Genomic DNA, 16,137 nt, shown 5'->3' with positions numbered 1-16,137 from the left:
TTCTCTGTGACCATTGCAAAAGTTGAGCTTCTGTTCTATCTGACTTTGTGTATTAGAAAAAAAAAGGGTTTTATAAAAAATCAAAATTCCAATAAAAATGATGATCCTTAAACTAGTTTATCTCACTGAGACAATGAGACAAGCACTCACTCCTTTCATTAACTATCACAGCCAACTAAAACACCAAGCTTGCTGATAATAATAATTCCCTCCACTTTCCATGCTTTCTCACAGAACCGCCAGTCCGACATATGGTGATGAATGGCCATTCTGTTCCATATTCACTTCTTTAAAAAAAAAGTTAATTGCCTCACTTTGTTCTGTCAATTACTGTTTCATTTGCGCTCAGGAGAAAGGCTTAAAACCAGCTCCCTTTTCAAGGCAATTGATTTATGAACTGCTCAGCATAACCTTTTTCATTCACCAAATGTATCGTTTTTTATTTCTTTCTTTATTCTGAAAGGGCCAGATGTACACGTCTGGAGTGGTGTGAGGCACAGGAAAAAACCCAGCTTTAATTAATCAAAAACACAAAACCCAATTGTGAACTTTGTGATCTTGGACAGTAAGCATATATTGGAATGTCTGACAGATTTTGTTCCATGTGAGATTATGGCTTGTCATTGAATCGCAAAGGTAAGCCGAATTGTCTCATTGTTACTTACATCACCATAATATGGAACAATGTGGGGAAAGGACGGCTAGAAAATGAGAGATTGTCATAACATGAAACTGCATGCTACTTTTAATAGAATAGCGTAACCTCCGTGCTGAATTGCAGTATTACCCAACTTTGATTTTTGATTTTTAATTAAAACAACATATGAAGGTTGCATCATTTTTTTTAAATACTTTTCAAATGTCTTTTATGTATAGATTCTACCCAGACAGCAACATAGTGTCGGCCCAGATCCGGCTCACATCTGGTACGCATGGAATCCACCACATGTGGCCCGGATCGGGGCCGGCACTATGTTGCTGTCTGGGGACTGTTTTATCCTTGTCCCAGATCAATACTTTAAATGTTAATACGACAATTCATTAGTACAATTATAATGTTAAAAAAATTGACCTAAACAATGTTACTTGGTCTTGTCTGGACTCTTGTTTTACACAAAAAAAAAATGGTTTGCCTCTTGTTCAGTTTAATTAATTAAAATAATAAAATAGAAATTGCAGACATTCACTCGTATTTGTATGTCTATATGTCAAAAAAACAAAACGTCTCTTGTCACGTCACATTCTGTTATGAATTACATGAATCATGTAAATGATAGCATTTTTTTAAATTAAAAACAGTGAAATTTCATGAAAAAAAACTTGAGTGGTTTGCATCACTGGATATTGGCTCTTTAACATTTCTGTCATAAAATAGCTGCCAAATATTTACATCTACATCCATTTTTTACTCACTCTTTCACTGCAAAAACTAAGCGCTGCGTTGGAATTGGTGTGAGCAGTAAAGCCCCGCCTTCTTTGATCTGATTGGCTGTCTCAAACATTTTGACATTGACGAGCTCTGATAGACCGCTGAGGTAGACAAGCCTAAAATTGTAACTTTTAAAACGTATTGTAATCCTAACAACAAACAGTGGTGCATAATGAAGTGCAGCAGAGCAGCATCGAGAATATCTAATATTGCGGGGGACTTGTCTTGGGTAAATGTCAGAATTAATCTCCAATAGTTGATATAACAAAACATCCTGAATGGTAACATTTTTTTAAATTATTATAATTTTTTTAGAACAGGCGTTATGAGGGTTAATATAGTATATTTGCCTGAAGCTTACAAATGTTATTTACCAGAGGGCCTTAGATTTTATTTACATACATTATTGGTATTTATTAATCAAACAACAATACTGATGAGAAAACCATGTGCAAACAAACAACATTTCATGCTTGGTGAATTCCCAGAATATTACAAATATTCACCCATGCAGAAACACAGTGTCGTCCCAGATCCGGCCAACATCTGCATGGAATCCACATGTACCAGATGTGGCCCGGATCTGGGCCGACACTGTGTTGCTATCTGTGCAGTTATATAAATACATATGTTGTTGGGCTTTTTTTAGCATTTTTTTTTTTCTGAAATCATGGCCAGATTGGCCATCTTCAGTAGCCTGTTTAAAACCAGAGCATTCTCAGTTGTAACTGAGTTATGGTCTGGCAAAGCGTCATAGACTAATCATTTCCAGAGGGGCGTCACCAACGGACGTCGCGGATAGACCTAAACCCAATCAGAGCGATGAAGGAGATGACGTATGCAGAGCGGCGGAGACACATCTCCGAGTGTTGTTCTTTGCTCGGTTTTTAACTAAAAGGAAACGTTCAAATGGCTTAAAACAGACGCGATAGCTGATTGGAACGAGTGATGTTCGACGCCGGCATCCATCTCTGTAATGTAGGCTACAAAATCTGCTTCAAAATCCCAGCGCTGTCGTTATCATGTAAAGCCCGCCCCAACGCTTCTGATTGGTGTCGCGATTTGGGCGGATTGGAAATGGGCTTGAATGAGCTCTTTGCCAGACTAACTTTCAGAGCAAATCTAAATTTGCCGGAAGTTGTCTGGGTTTTCCCAGGCTACATCTTCAGCCTTTTCCCCCTGAAATAAATCTCCATATAGCAGAACTCCCAGCGATCTTTTCTGACCATCATCATCCCCTCTCTCTCTCTCTCTCTCTCTCTCTCAGTTCTGCCATGGTTAATAAAACTCTATTGTTTCCTCACTCTCAGTCCTCCGTGTTCTCCGCCGGCTGTCCCCCTTCCCAGCATGCACCCCTGCCATCGCCACTGACCTGTGCTAAGCAGGAGATCAATAGTCAATTCCATTTGGTGGCCTGCCTCTGACAGCTATTAGATAGGAGTGGATTGGATGCTTGTAAGTAGCAAGAGCGTGAGTCTGAGCTTATCTGACCCTCCTCCTCCACTGTCTCGGTCTGTTCTCATCAAGACACCCGTCAAGCGCACAGGGACACTTTACAGTTTCTCAGCCTTACTGTTCACTCACAGATATGAGATGGTTTAAAGATGATGTCCAGTGTGAAAAATCTCATATGTGTGAAGTCAGCGACTTTGAAATTATGCATTTTGATATAAAATCAACATATACTCTGACATTTAAGTGGTGAGCGTAGCAGTTTTTATTTATTTATTTGACACCTACAGAGCCATGGATATGGTGATGGGGGGACAAAATGAGATAGGAGATTTCGCGTTTTGACACAAAAGGGTGGCGTTCCCTTGCAAAAGTAGTGTGTTCCCCGGTGAAACGTTGCGTTCTATTGCAAAACCTTTGCATTCCCCGGAAAAATAAGCACTGAAATAAAAAATGTCCTCCTACTTCATATTATTTCCATCACAAAAGTTTTACAAGAAACTGCAAAGTTTCTCAGGGGAATGCAAGTTTTACAAGGGAAGGCAAAATCTTTGTTATAATCTTTCCTCCCATCACTTTCTTTCCCTTCTTTTTTCCCTTTAGGACTCCATACACACCCTTCAGGGGAACAGTTGTCCATTGTGTCCTGGATTGGGAACCAATGGCAGAATTGATCAGAAGCTGCTCTTTCATTGAAACAACAAGCTTCTGGCTAAACCACTCATTTCTACTGTGAGAAATTACTTTGAATTTAATTTAAATTAGATTCTCGCTTGATCGGATCTCTGGAAAGTAGCTTGAAATACTTGATTGGTATTTCTTAAGTACATTTAATGACAGCAACCAGGCTGACCAAAGTGCTGTACAATACAAAATAAAAGACCATAAGATAACAGATAAATGGAAACAGAGAAGAACAAAACATGACATTACAATGTATTAAAGGGTTAGTTCACCCAAAAATGAAAATTCGGTCAGTATTTACTCATGTTGCTATAATTGCATCTGCCGGCCAGGGAAAGTTAGTAAAGACATCGTTAAAATAGTGTGACGACAGTGGCTCAACCTTAAGTTTATCAAGAATACTTTTAAGAACCATTTTAAACACTACATCGAGAGCCATCTGCGTCATCTTCTCAGTTCTCGCGCATGCGTCCTGGACTCACGTCAGAGGCCCACACCGAAGAAAATTAATAGTTGAATAAAGTCGTTATTTGTGTCTTAAGTTTGAGCCACCGTCGTCACTTGGACTATTTTAACGATGTCTTTACTAACTTTCCTGGGCGGGCAGATGCAATTACCTAGAAGTCTATGAAGGAGTGAGACAGGGGATCTCAGATTTCATCAAAAATATCTTAATATGTGTCCCGAAGATGAACCAAAGTCTTACGGCGTCGGAACAACATGAGGGTGAGTAATTACTGACCGAGTTTTCATTTTTGGGTAAAATAACTCTTTTAAGGCCAACGAAAACAGATATGTTTTAAGACTGGACGTGATTGTTAAATATGAAAAACATTTCTGCCAATCATTATTTGGCCACAATTTCTTTAAGATTTGTCTTTTGTAAAATATATTAGTTTTCTTTGTTTATGTGGCGTGACCTGAGCTCGTTTTGGTGCCACTATTGGCACAGAAAAGACACACTTCACCTCTAAGACAATAGGAAGTCAACACAAAATCACACACCCATCTTCTGTTTTGGCACGCATGGACCCCTGCTCTTACAACACTTCCTGTTTCAAACCCACATCTGTGTCCAGCTTCCTTTCCCAACAATGTACAGAAAATGCTTCATGTTCAAGGAATGGAAGCTATCTTTATCCATCTGAGAGATTATTAGTATTCAGCGTGATTGTTTGGACCATTTGAACCCATTTCACACTGCAGTAAAAAAAAATATATATATATTACAGAAAAGGTTTGTCCACAATAGTTGTTTATTATATTTATCAAATTTCACAGAGTGAGACCACATCACTTATATGATCATTTTGGTCAATTGTGTTTGTTGGTTGTCGTCAGAATTATGATATGATCTAACCAGAACAAACAATGGTTTACCACAAAAGATTTACAAGAATGTGATCACTGTCCCACATCTCTTTAGCTGAGTTATTGCACCACTGTTACCAAAGAAATCCACAGTAAAACAAAACTGAAATTTGAAATAGGATTATTTATTTATTTTACTAACGGGACAAAATGATGAGTCTGTCACTGTGGAATTAAAAATGAAGAACACAATTTATTCTGTTTGTTTTGAAGGTTTCTTAGATGGCTGATGTCTTGTAAAGAGGACATGAAAGATTGAGGAAATCTGCCCCTTCCTCTTTTGTCATTGTGCAACAACTCTACTAGATTTCACAACAATGGAAGACAAGAGATGATTTTGGGGCTGTTTATTTAAATTAGTTTGGGGCTTATATTTAAGTTATTTAATATTCAAAGAACACAGCTAAAGATAAATAACAAGAACTGCCAGCATATATGGTTTGGGGAAAGGAAGAATGACAATACGTGACACATCTGAGAGGCCAAAACCTCACTGTTTTATTGGGCCATATGAGTTATAAAGATGCCATAATGTATTTGTATATCCATTTGTAGACACAAATCAAGATAGAAGTGACACCAACAACTCTGTAAAAGAAAAAGAAAACATGGTAACACTTTATTTTGATAGTCCACATTAGACATTCTACTATTGCCACTACATGTCAACTAACTCTCATTAGAGTATTAGTAGACTCTCTTCTTAATATTTGCTAAGACTTTATTTTGTTAGTCCCCCAAAAGACACTCTACTGACTATAAGTAACTTGGCAACTACAAGTCAACTTGTTCTACTAACCCGAACCCTGACACCTAACCATAACCTACCCTAATGAGAGACATGTAGTTGCAAAGTTACTTGTATTATGTCTAAAGTGGACTATCGAAATAAAGTGTAACCAAAGACATCAGCTACTGCGTCAAATCCCTGGAAGCGATTCGAGAGATGGGCAAAAACACGTAAAAATAAGAAAAAATACACAGACGTACATAAATGAAAAAGGAGAAATTGGCAAGCTGTGTTCACAGGCATATTAAATCATGCAGCTAAAGCAACATGCCAGACAGTGACAAAAGAAATCAGTATAAATATGATAACTGCTGTCTAGCAGGCGGGCTGTAAAGAACCACAGGCAATTATCCTCAGCGAGCGCAGGAATACCGGGCGGCCGTCGCTCTGAAGTGAAGGCTTTATGTGAGCCGCTGATAAGCACAACTTGAATGCGTTCGGCTTTCTTGTGTTCGCTGTGCACTCGGAGATTGGCAGAAGTCTACACCTCTGAGCTTGATTGCATTGGTTTGACCCAATTGTGTGTTGTAATAAGTATTAGATTTAAACTGGACAACAGCTGAATGAGCTCGCCAGCACTGTAGAAATCATATACAGGCCTCTTTCCATATCACTATGATCAAATCGAACATATACCGTAACATTACAGTTTATTTGCACACACTGTAAAAAAAAAAAAGTTTTTTCACAGAAATATACTGTATTATTTTACAGATATTTTCTGTTTTTTTAACATTACGTGTAAATGTCATTAAAATACAGAAAAAAACTTTTATTAAAAACATTAACCATAAAATAAAAGTAATAATCTGTAAATTCATATAAGGAGAAATCATAGTTTTTTTTACAGGATTATTCTTTTGTTTAATTGGCTTGAATGTTAAATTACATTAAATTCTATGTAAAAAGACAAAAAAAATCGCTTATTTAAAATTAAGACAACTATGTGTTTTTTTACTGTGAAACCTTAAATTTAAGGTAAATACATGTAAAAAAACAATCGTAAAAAAACGGTAAAAAGTCTGGCAGCAAAGTTGCCAAACACTTACCGTAAAATTACAGTAAAAAACCTTAAGTTATTCTACGGAATAATTCTGTTTTTTAAAATACAGATATTTACTGTAAACATTTTCTGTATTTTTACAGTTCCGCTGCTGTAGAATGAAAAGAAAATCTCATTAAAAAAATGTCTGTAGAACATTAAACAAATGAATAAATCTGCATATAAACTGGAAATTATTGCAGGAATACCTTACAATTATACAATTAAAGAAGTCTTCTGTTTTTACACAGTATTCTTTGGTAAATTCATAACATTATCAATTACATCCACAAGAACTCCCCGTCAAAGTACAGATTTTTAGATGTAAAACACGTACTTTTCACATTAATGTATGGGTTTACTTTGAATAAACTTACTTTTATAGTAATTAAACGCAACTATCCAATATATCTACATACTTTTAATTCAAGGAGTTCACTTTATATAAACATTGTTTTATAGTAAATAAAAGCAACTATCCAATATATCTACATTACTTTACCATTAATGTATAGGGTTAGGGTTAGGTTAGCACCTCACACCTATCAAATACAGGGTAAATGTAAAACCTCCAAGTCCCCTGCCACCAATGCAGATATTTTTCAGAAGCAAAGATAAACTTTGCTGGCCACATCAGCTTAAGATTCAACAAGTGCAGATACAAGAGTGATAGATAAAAAATATATACATAAAATAAAAATAAAAAAACAGCTATGTAGGCTATACCTTTCATGCAGATATGCTGTAAATAAAAATTGACCATAATAATTACTGTGTGTTATTCTACTACAGAAACAGATCTAAAAATATTGCCTTGAAAGATGGATGAATACAGTAGGAGATATTGTTGCACAGTGTAACTAAATATACAGTTATTGTACATGAAATAATTGAGCTTAAGTTTAATATAAAATTAAATCAAGAATAGTCAGTGATTGTTTATGCATCCTATATCCAGTGTTTCTACTGTCAGGTACCACTGACTCAGTGTTTACAATTCTGAAGTGTTCTGTAACAATTTCATAAGTGGCAGAGAAAAAATTGAGTGGCAACATTTTCAGACCCCACCCCGTGCACTGTAGCTGCTGCTGCTGTCTGGTGCTGCAGCCTCAAGTCTCGGATCATCATGCTTTGGGACAGTTTTTCCGCAAGACAACCAGGTTCAAGAATGCTGGACACTAACCTCCTAATGCCTGTCTGCCTGTTGGTGTGAAAGGACTCTTGAATCTTGTGTGCTGATATGTACTCTTTTGGCTTGGCTTTTAAGGGTGACATTGTCCTTTTTGTCTGTTTGAAATGCTGCCCTGACAGTGATTTTCTGACCATATACTATATTGACACGTATCTCATATGCTTATTTGAGAAGAAAATATGTGATTCAATTTAAAAGTAAAGGCTGTAAATCCACTTTAAAAACGTTGAAGCATTAAGACACAAAGTCAATCTATATTCAACAAAATTCAAGGCCCTCAGTGCAGTGAAATCATTAGGCCACTCCACAATTTTCTCGGTTGATGGGAACAAACCGCCACACTATGAATAAAGCTTTACAATGGGGTGCTATATATTTTTAATTTACAATAGGTGAGCAATGTGTGAAAGACAAGGAATTTATTCTGGGGCTCGAGTTCAACCAAGGCTCTTGTAGCATAAACTTGAGCTTTGGTAAACTGGGGGTGAAGGAATTGAAGACATTAAAATGGTTGAAACATTACACAACGTGTAAACAAACATCCTAATTGTTTTTCTATAGTCTCTGTGCTTTAGATATCAAGAAAGTGCGCGCAGATTCAAATAATTGAATGTTGTACAATCATTGGACGAATCATACGCCAGAGGCAATCTCGACCAATGATATTGTTTGACTTTGGGAGGGGGATACGTCATAACTTCGCGCGAAGCAGTAGAGAGCCTGGATAAAGTATGGAACATTTCCACGATATCGGCATTCAGCTTTCACTAAAGGTAGATTAATATACCCAGCCGGCACATGACCGACCTTCAACGTTGAAATATGATTGAAATAATGCCAGTCGTTGAAACAACGTTTAATGCTAAATGGTTGAAAAAGGTTAACAAAAACACTTTCTAAATCAACGTTTAATTTTTTACAAGATCTGTACGTTGAAACAACGTAATGTTTTCAACAACATACAATATCTGCCTTTTAACATATTATGATAATTCATTAGCATTTAATGATTTTTCTGATTTTCATAACAGTTCTTCAATGTATATGTTAAAATATAAGTATTATCATTAACAATAATAGTTTCACCCTCAACAGAGCAGTGCAGCAGAAACCTTTTGCTTTATGTGATTTTGTGTGAATTTACAATTTTGTATGCTTGCCTAACAGTTTACATTGCATTATTACATATTCATACACTGTCATGTCATTTGACCAATTAATTAAATAGTAATACAGACTGCAACTCGCGCAAACTATTGCTATTGTTATTGGTTGTTTCTCCGTTTTACTTTGAGCATGATTGGTTAATCTGTCTGTCTTCCAGGAAACTGTCCAATGAGAATGTGCGCAGCTCTGCGCGCCTATTTTAAGTTTGAAAATACGTCCGTTATTCTCGGTTGGTGTGAGCCGCTACTGTTTGCGGTGATTACTCGGTCAGACCTGGATTATTTTATATCTGCCTGTTGAATTCTGAGCGAATTTTAGTTGCTATGTCAATGAAGAACAAAAGCTGGAATATGAACAGAGGAAGGGGTCGTTGGCGATATCAGGTAAGAAAACATTTTTCAGTCCTTAACAGTCTAACGTTTAGGGACACGGGTAATTTATCTGTCATAGGCTTACTGCAACCTCATAAGATAAATAAGTTATCTCTGTGTGTGTTTTTGTTTTGCTTCACTATTAACGTAGCGATATTAGCACGTATTTCAATGTGTTAGTACCATCTAACATTGCTGTGTTTTGTTGTTGTTAACATGAGAGGTAAAAAAGCGTGGGAATGAGTAAAGTGATAAAACCGTCATTTATTCGTTAGAAGTATGTTTACATAACCTCTTCAAACACTGATAACATATTGAAAAGATATTTGTTTACTTTATTTTTTAGATCAAGCATTGGAATAAGATGTTTATCGGGGGAGAACACCCAACAGAAAGACCCATTCACCAACTAACGTTACAGTAAGTCAATTTTACCCACGTACTGTTCGAAAACCTACACTGGGATAGTATTAAGTGTGGTTTTCATACTGTTACTGATGGAAAGTCTGAGTAACTTTCTGTCCTTTTGTCTTTCTTCTGCTGAAGTGGCGCACTGAAAGGGGAGATTCGTGTCACCTTCATCAGTCCTTTCTTTAATCACTGGAAACCATTAAGGGAAAGACCCTCAGATGCAGGTAAAATTATTTGATGGGGTTGTTAGAGTTATTTGATTTTGGTGTACCAACTGGCATTTTGTGTGTGTGTGTGCTTCCCTTTCTATGATACACATTTCTGACGGGATTGCCATGCTTTCAGTGTTGCCAACTATTTTCAAAGGAAAGTAGCTAAGGCCTTCCCTAAAAGTCGCTAAATGTCGCTAGATGACGTCATACGTCAATTAGCATATTAATGACGTCATCGCGTCGTACTTGCATTCTGTCAGCCTAGTGCGTTTTCTCTCTAAATTAATGCTCTATTCAATACTATAATATAGCCGAGTGTCAAATAAAGCTGTTCTCATTTCCTATTTTTTTGTTGTCAGACAATTGAACGAGTAGCTAATAATAAAGTGAATGATTAAATTTTTTATAGGCCTATGTGGAACATTACCTGAATTGAGAGAGTTAGGGAACCGGATGAACTAGCTCTGTGATAGTGAGTGTTACAAGTAATAAGCACAAGAAAAGAAATAAAATTAAAATGGTCAAACTAAATTCTTTAAATATAAAACAAAAGAAAAGCAGATAAGTGATAAGTCCATGGAAAAACACTGCTCATTCGCGTCTGTCAGCGGCCGTGCGCTCCTCTCAGCCAGTCACTGAACAGGGGAGACGCAGCTATAGAGAGAGTGACGACAGGGAGAAAGCAAGACCTCGCGCTCGCAAGACAGTACTGGCAACATTTGGAGGTTACTGAGGTTTGTCCAAAAGTCGCTAAAATTGTCGCTAGTCGCTTTTTTGAAAAAATGTCGCTGAAGGGGTCTGAAAAGTCGCTAAAAATAGCGACAAAGGCGCTAAGTTGGCAACACTGCATGCTTTATGTGTAGCAGTTCCGCATCACAATCCGTACACTAAAACTCGCTTCCGGGCACGTAAAACGTCAGTGCGATCCTTACCGGATTAGACCAATGAACTTTTGATGTGTCATTTACTGGGGGAGGGTCTTATCTTCGTTTCTTAGCTTTGATTGGTTTATTTTTGGCCTATGAAATGCTCATAAATGGCGATTTGCTTGAGGCTGTGCTGGGTGGGGAACTATGTTACGCGTCACAAGATTCCGTACAGTCATTGTTGGGAGCGTAACATGAAACCGTACAACGGGGCATCATGATTGCCTCATCGTGCAGGGTGTCTTATAGTAGTTAGATTTCATTATGACACAATTTACTTCACATTTTACTCTTTGGTTGACTTTAAAGTCCTTACATCGCTGATCTGCAAAATATTGTTCATTACGAAAAATGCCGCATTCAGTCCCCGCAGGTCGTTTCCAAGACCTTGTGAACATAGTTTTTAAACTGCCGTTTAAAATGGGGTTTCATTAACCTTATAACACACATTTTAGGTTAAAAATGTTCAACACCAATAACCATTACGTTTAACTTCAATACTATAGACCACATGACCAAAACTTCATTCATTTCATTTGCTGACTCTCTTCCCTCCTTCACCGGAGTCTAACGCGAGATCCCTGCCCACCGCCATTTTTAAATATCACTCGGGTGTCATTGTACTTACCGCTGAAATGTCGTCTTCAAAGGGCGTGGACTTCGACAATGCGTGAAGAAGATCAAAGATGACAAAACACAGTTTCCAAAGGTATATATAACTGTATTTGACCTGGAAGTGATTCATTGTACATTTGATTCAAAGGGTCACTGTACGGATTCATGTTACGGAAGTGCCGCTGTACGGATTGTGATGCGGAACTGCTATGTTTACATTTTTAATCATGTAACAACTAACAGTCTCAAAGATGACATTACTCAAAGATAACATTTTTACAATTTAAATAAATTTCATATACATAATATATATATATATATATTTATGTTTCCTCACAATGTCAAATGTGCTTGTTAAGTGCGGCAGCTTTTATACATTTTACAATTTTAATATGCAAGTTAACATTATGTCGAGTCAGCAGGGCTAACGTTAAAACTCGCCGTTTGTTACATTATGTATTAACCTTATAAAAGTCTGTCTAGCTTTAGCAAATGTAACATTATGCTGGTCCTAATAAAGTTAAACCGTTATTAACGTTAGCCCTGAATGTGAAACATGCATCAGCCATCATAACATTAACGTTAAATACCTTTGGTTGACTAACATAACGTTAGCTGTTAACTTAAAGGCACACTGTGGAACTTTTCAACCTTTATAATATATTACCAAAACCCATTGAGATGGTACATCGACTTACAATAGGTTGAATGACACGTCTGCCGAAGCCTGAAGGTGTCTGTATCGCTTTTCCTAGCACTATGTAACTTCGGGGTTTCGGGTAGGAACCCGAGCACAAAAAGAACTACAAAATTCGACCGCTTTACGGCATACGTCGCTTCCCCCACCACCCACAACTTCCTCAGATTCTGACGTGAGTGCTGAACTCGCGTTTGATTGCCGTCTGTATGTTTTCGTCATGGCCGAACCAACAGCTACAAGGAAGAAGGCAAAGGTTTTGTCAGAGGACACTAAAAAAAAAGAAAAAGGCATAGTGACAAATGAAAAGCCAGGACGAGGATCACCATTGGTCCAGCGTTCGCTCGCTGGCGTGAGCTACAGGAGGAGGAGGGGTGCCCGACCGATGCTGACGCTTGCCTGCACACAAATGCCGTTTCCAAGGTGACACAGATAAATCATATAAGCAGTGTAGTATTGTCTGGTATTCCGGCCACAGCCGATGGGGTTATGAGTGTAATAAAATGCCCACAGCCCATTGTTCATTTCTACACACAAACACAGCCCGCCACAGTGCAGGGCTCGAACAAATAAAATCGACTCATGTCAAATGTAGTGAACGTTCCCACGACTCAGTGCCCACAAACACTACAGACAACATGTCCCACGGTTTCTGTAAAACGAAACCAACACACATAACTTACAGTCAGCTCAGGCCGACGGTGTTTTTAGTGCAGTAAGTTAAATGTGCCCGGCCCGCCGTCCCGCGCCCACATTCACTCACAGACATGTTAGCACTAAGCCCCACGGGGCTCGCCCCGCTCGCTCTCTCTCAGCAGACTGCTATAAGGGAATCGAGCGCGGCCAGGCTGCCCGCCTCAAACACTGCAAGCACACACAATCTAAAGACACGGGAGGCTGACCCACTGTCTATAGGCGGACCGGTTGACTGTTTGTTGACTTTTGCGACAGTGCTGCGGAGCTTGTGGCCTCTAGGGACGCTAGACGTGAAAGTTACAGGTCGAGCGCCACTAGTGGCCGAAAAGTTCCGCAGTGTGCCTTTAACGTTACATCTTACAAGTTACTGTTGCCTCTTGCAAACACGTAACAGTAGGGGTGTGAAGGTATATAACCGTGAGACCGACGGTTATAGTTGAACACCGTCATTAGAACTCTATAACCGCCAAAACCGTTATTCAAATATTTTTTACAAACATTTTTTATCATAGAGAATGTTTAAATACTATTATCAGCTTACGAGGGAAACAGAGGTGGAGAGTTAGTGGTGCTTCGGGGGCTGAGTGCTGGAGATGATTCGGGAGAGGTCTGTGCACCTTTACCGATCAGAGCGCGCTGACACGGAGTAAAGCCTTGTTTATACTCGACGCGTCCGTTTCTTTTACTGTCTATGGTCCGCGCGCACCTTGCAAAAATGACGCGTTGGGTGCGCAAGACCCCATTTTCCTTGGCTGTGTGCACAGGGTTTTTTGTAACAGTGCGCACGGCGCCGCATCCGAGGATGAACGACTTCATTGCAAAGTTTTTTTTTTGTTAAGGTTTTGTTTACTGTGCAATGAACGTGCTTTGTTTTAAATAAATCACACAAAGTTATTTTTTTCTTAAGGATTTGTTTACTGTGTGTGATTCATTTAATGGAAAGCACATTCACTTCTAGTCATCTTGCTGTTAATTTTAAATAAACGTAGAGCAAGTAGCTAATCAGTGTCTGCTCGTTTATTCAAACTAAGTTGTCCTATAACAGACGAACGTCGCAACGCATACAGTTAAATTTTCATTCAAGCTCCAAACTGCAATTATTGTTAAGGGGCAACCTAATGGCTCTGCTCTGGCGATTTTTACAAGCATGATACATCTTATCTATTTTTCAGGACAATGCCTGGTGAGAGCCACTACAGAGGATCATAGCCATCGTTGGAATTTTGAAAGGACGTGGGTGAATATCAATCTGCCAAATGAACTTTTTTAGCATGCACATTCACATCTGTATATTAATACTGATTATTAACTTTGTTTGTTACTGGAAAGAACTTAGCTTCTGAACTAAGAACAAATAACTTTTTGACTGAAGGACTTGACCGTATTTTATGTGCATTTTAGCCTATGTGCATTTTAAAGTAAACCCCATGCCGTAATGGAAAAAGTATGTACATATATTGGACAGTTGCTTGTAATTGCTATCAAATATTGTTTACATAAAATAAACATGTGTATTTTTACATATATTGGAGAAATGCTTGTAATTACTGTCTATTAATGTGTATATAAAGTGAACCCATACATTGAGTAAATGTCATGTTGATATATTGGAAAGTTGATTTTAATTAGTATAAAGCAATGTTTATATAAAGTATACCTCATACATTGATGTTAAAAGTATATAGAAGGTAAAGCCCCATACATTAAAGGTACAAATATGTAGAAATATTGGAGAGTTGCCTGTAATTATTGTAAAATAATGTTTATATAAAGTGAACCCCCTTATTTAAATGGTACAAATATGTAGAAATATTGGAGAGTTGCTTGTTATTACTGTCAAATAATGTTTATATAAAGTAAACCTGCATACATTAATGGTAAAAGCTTGTAAATTTATTGGAGATGTGTCTGTAATTACTGTCAAATAATGTTTTAATAAAGCAATAACTGTTAAAAATATGTTTCTGAAACTTAATATCACAAGATCTTGTTTTTTTGTACAGGATAAAACCAATATTTAAAAGGAATTTACTGTAAATGGATTGAATAATGACATAAAATAAAAGTTTAAATCGATCAATATACTGGTATTAGGCTTTAAATTAGGGTATCTGAAGGTAATTATACAACATTTTCTGTGTGTTTTACATAGAAAAGTCTTTACTTTGACAAGGAGTTCTTGTAGATGGATTGGATTATCCTAAAAATATACCAAATAATACTGTATTAAAACAGAAGTCTTTGTTTTAATTATGTAATTTTAAGGTATTTCTGCAATATTTGTAAGTTTTTATACAGATTTATACATTCGTTTAACATTCAACAGTCATTTTTTTATGAGATTTTTCTTTTCTTTCTACAGCAGTTTGACTGTAAAAATACAGAAAATGTTTACGGTAAATATCCGTTTTCAAAAAACAACATTTTTCTGTAAAATAATTTAAGTTTTTTTACTGTAATTTGACGGTAAGTGGTTGGCAACTTTGCTGCCAGACTTTTTACCGTTATTTTACGGAATTTTTTTTTACAGTGCAGAATGATTAGATTCCTTCAAGTCTGTCGGACGATTATAAAATGTGTTTAATTAAATTGAATTACACGTTAAGCTTATTAGTTATTCAAAATCGAATAAATAAAGGATAAAAAATATCCTGCAGAAACGAAGATTGAACAGACATCTAAGTCAATATACAGTAGTGGCCAAAAGTGATTGTGTATATTGCGTGTGTATCATACACACACCGGACTCGCTGCACACCCACTCTCAGGCTACGTCTACATTAATCCGGATAGATTTGAAAACTGGGCTACTCCGTCCACACTAGCGTTTTCAGGCGTTTTCCACAAGTTTCTCATCCTCACTGAAATGTCGGAAAACACTAAAATCAGCTTTACTGCGCATGCGTAAACCCCTCACAGCTCACTGAGAGGATACAGACAGAACGAGACATAATCAAGTTATCGCACAAGTCTTCTGGAAGGATCATATTATTCGGCGAAATAGCTCATTATTCACTGATGCGTCCAGGTCGCTCTCACTCACCATTACATGTTTGGTGTAAAACGCGACTGCTCTCACGTT

The sequence above is a fragment of the Rhinichthys klamathensis genome, unplaced genomic scaffold (assembly GCF_029890125.1).
Source record: "Rhinichthys klamathensis goyatoka isolate OS25496 unplaced genomic scaffold, OSU_Roscu_1.1 h1tg000087l_1, whole genome shotgun sequence".
Lineage (NCBI taxonomy): Eukaryota > Metazoa > Chordata > Actinopteri > Cypriniformes > Leuciscidae > Rhinichthys > Rhinichthys klamathensis.
Note: the sequence above shows the minus strand (reverse complement) of the source record.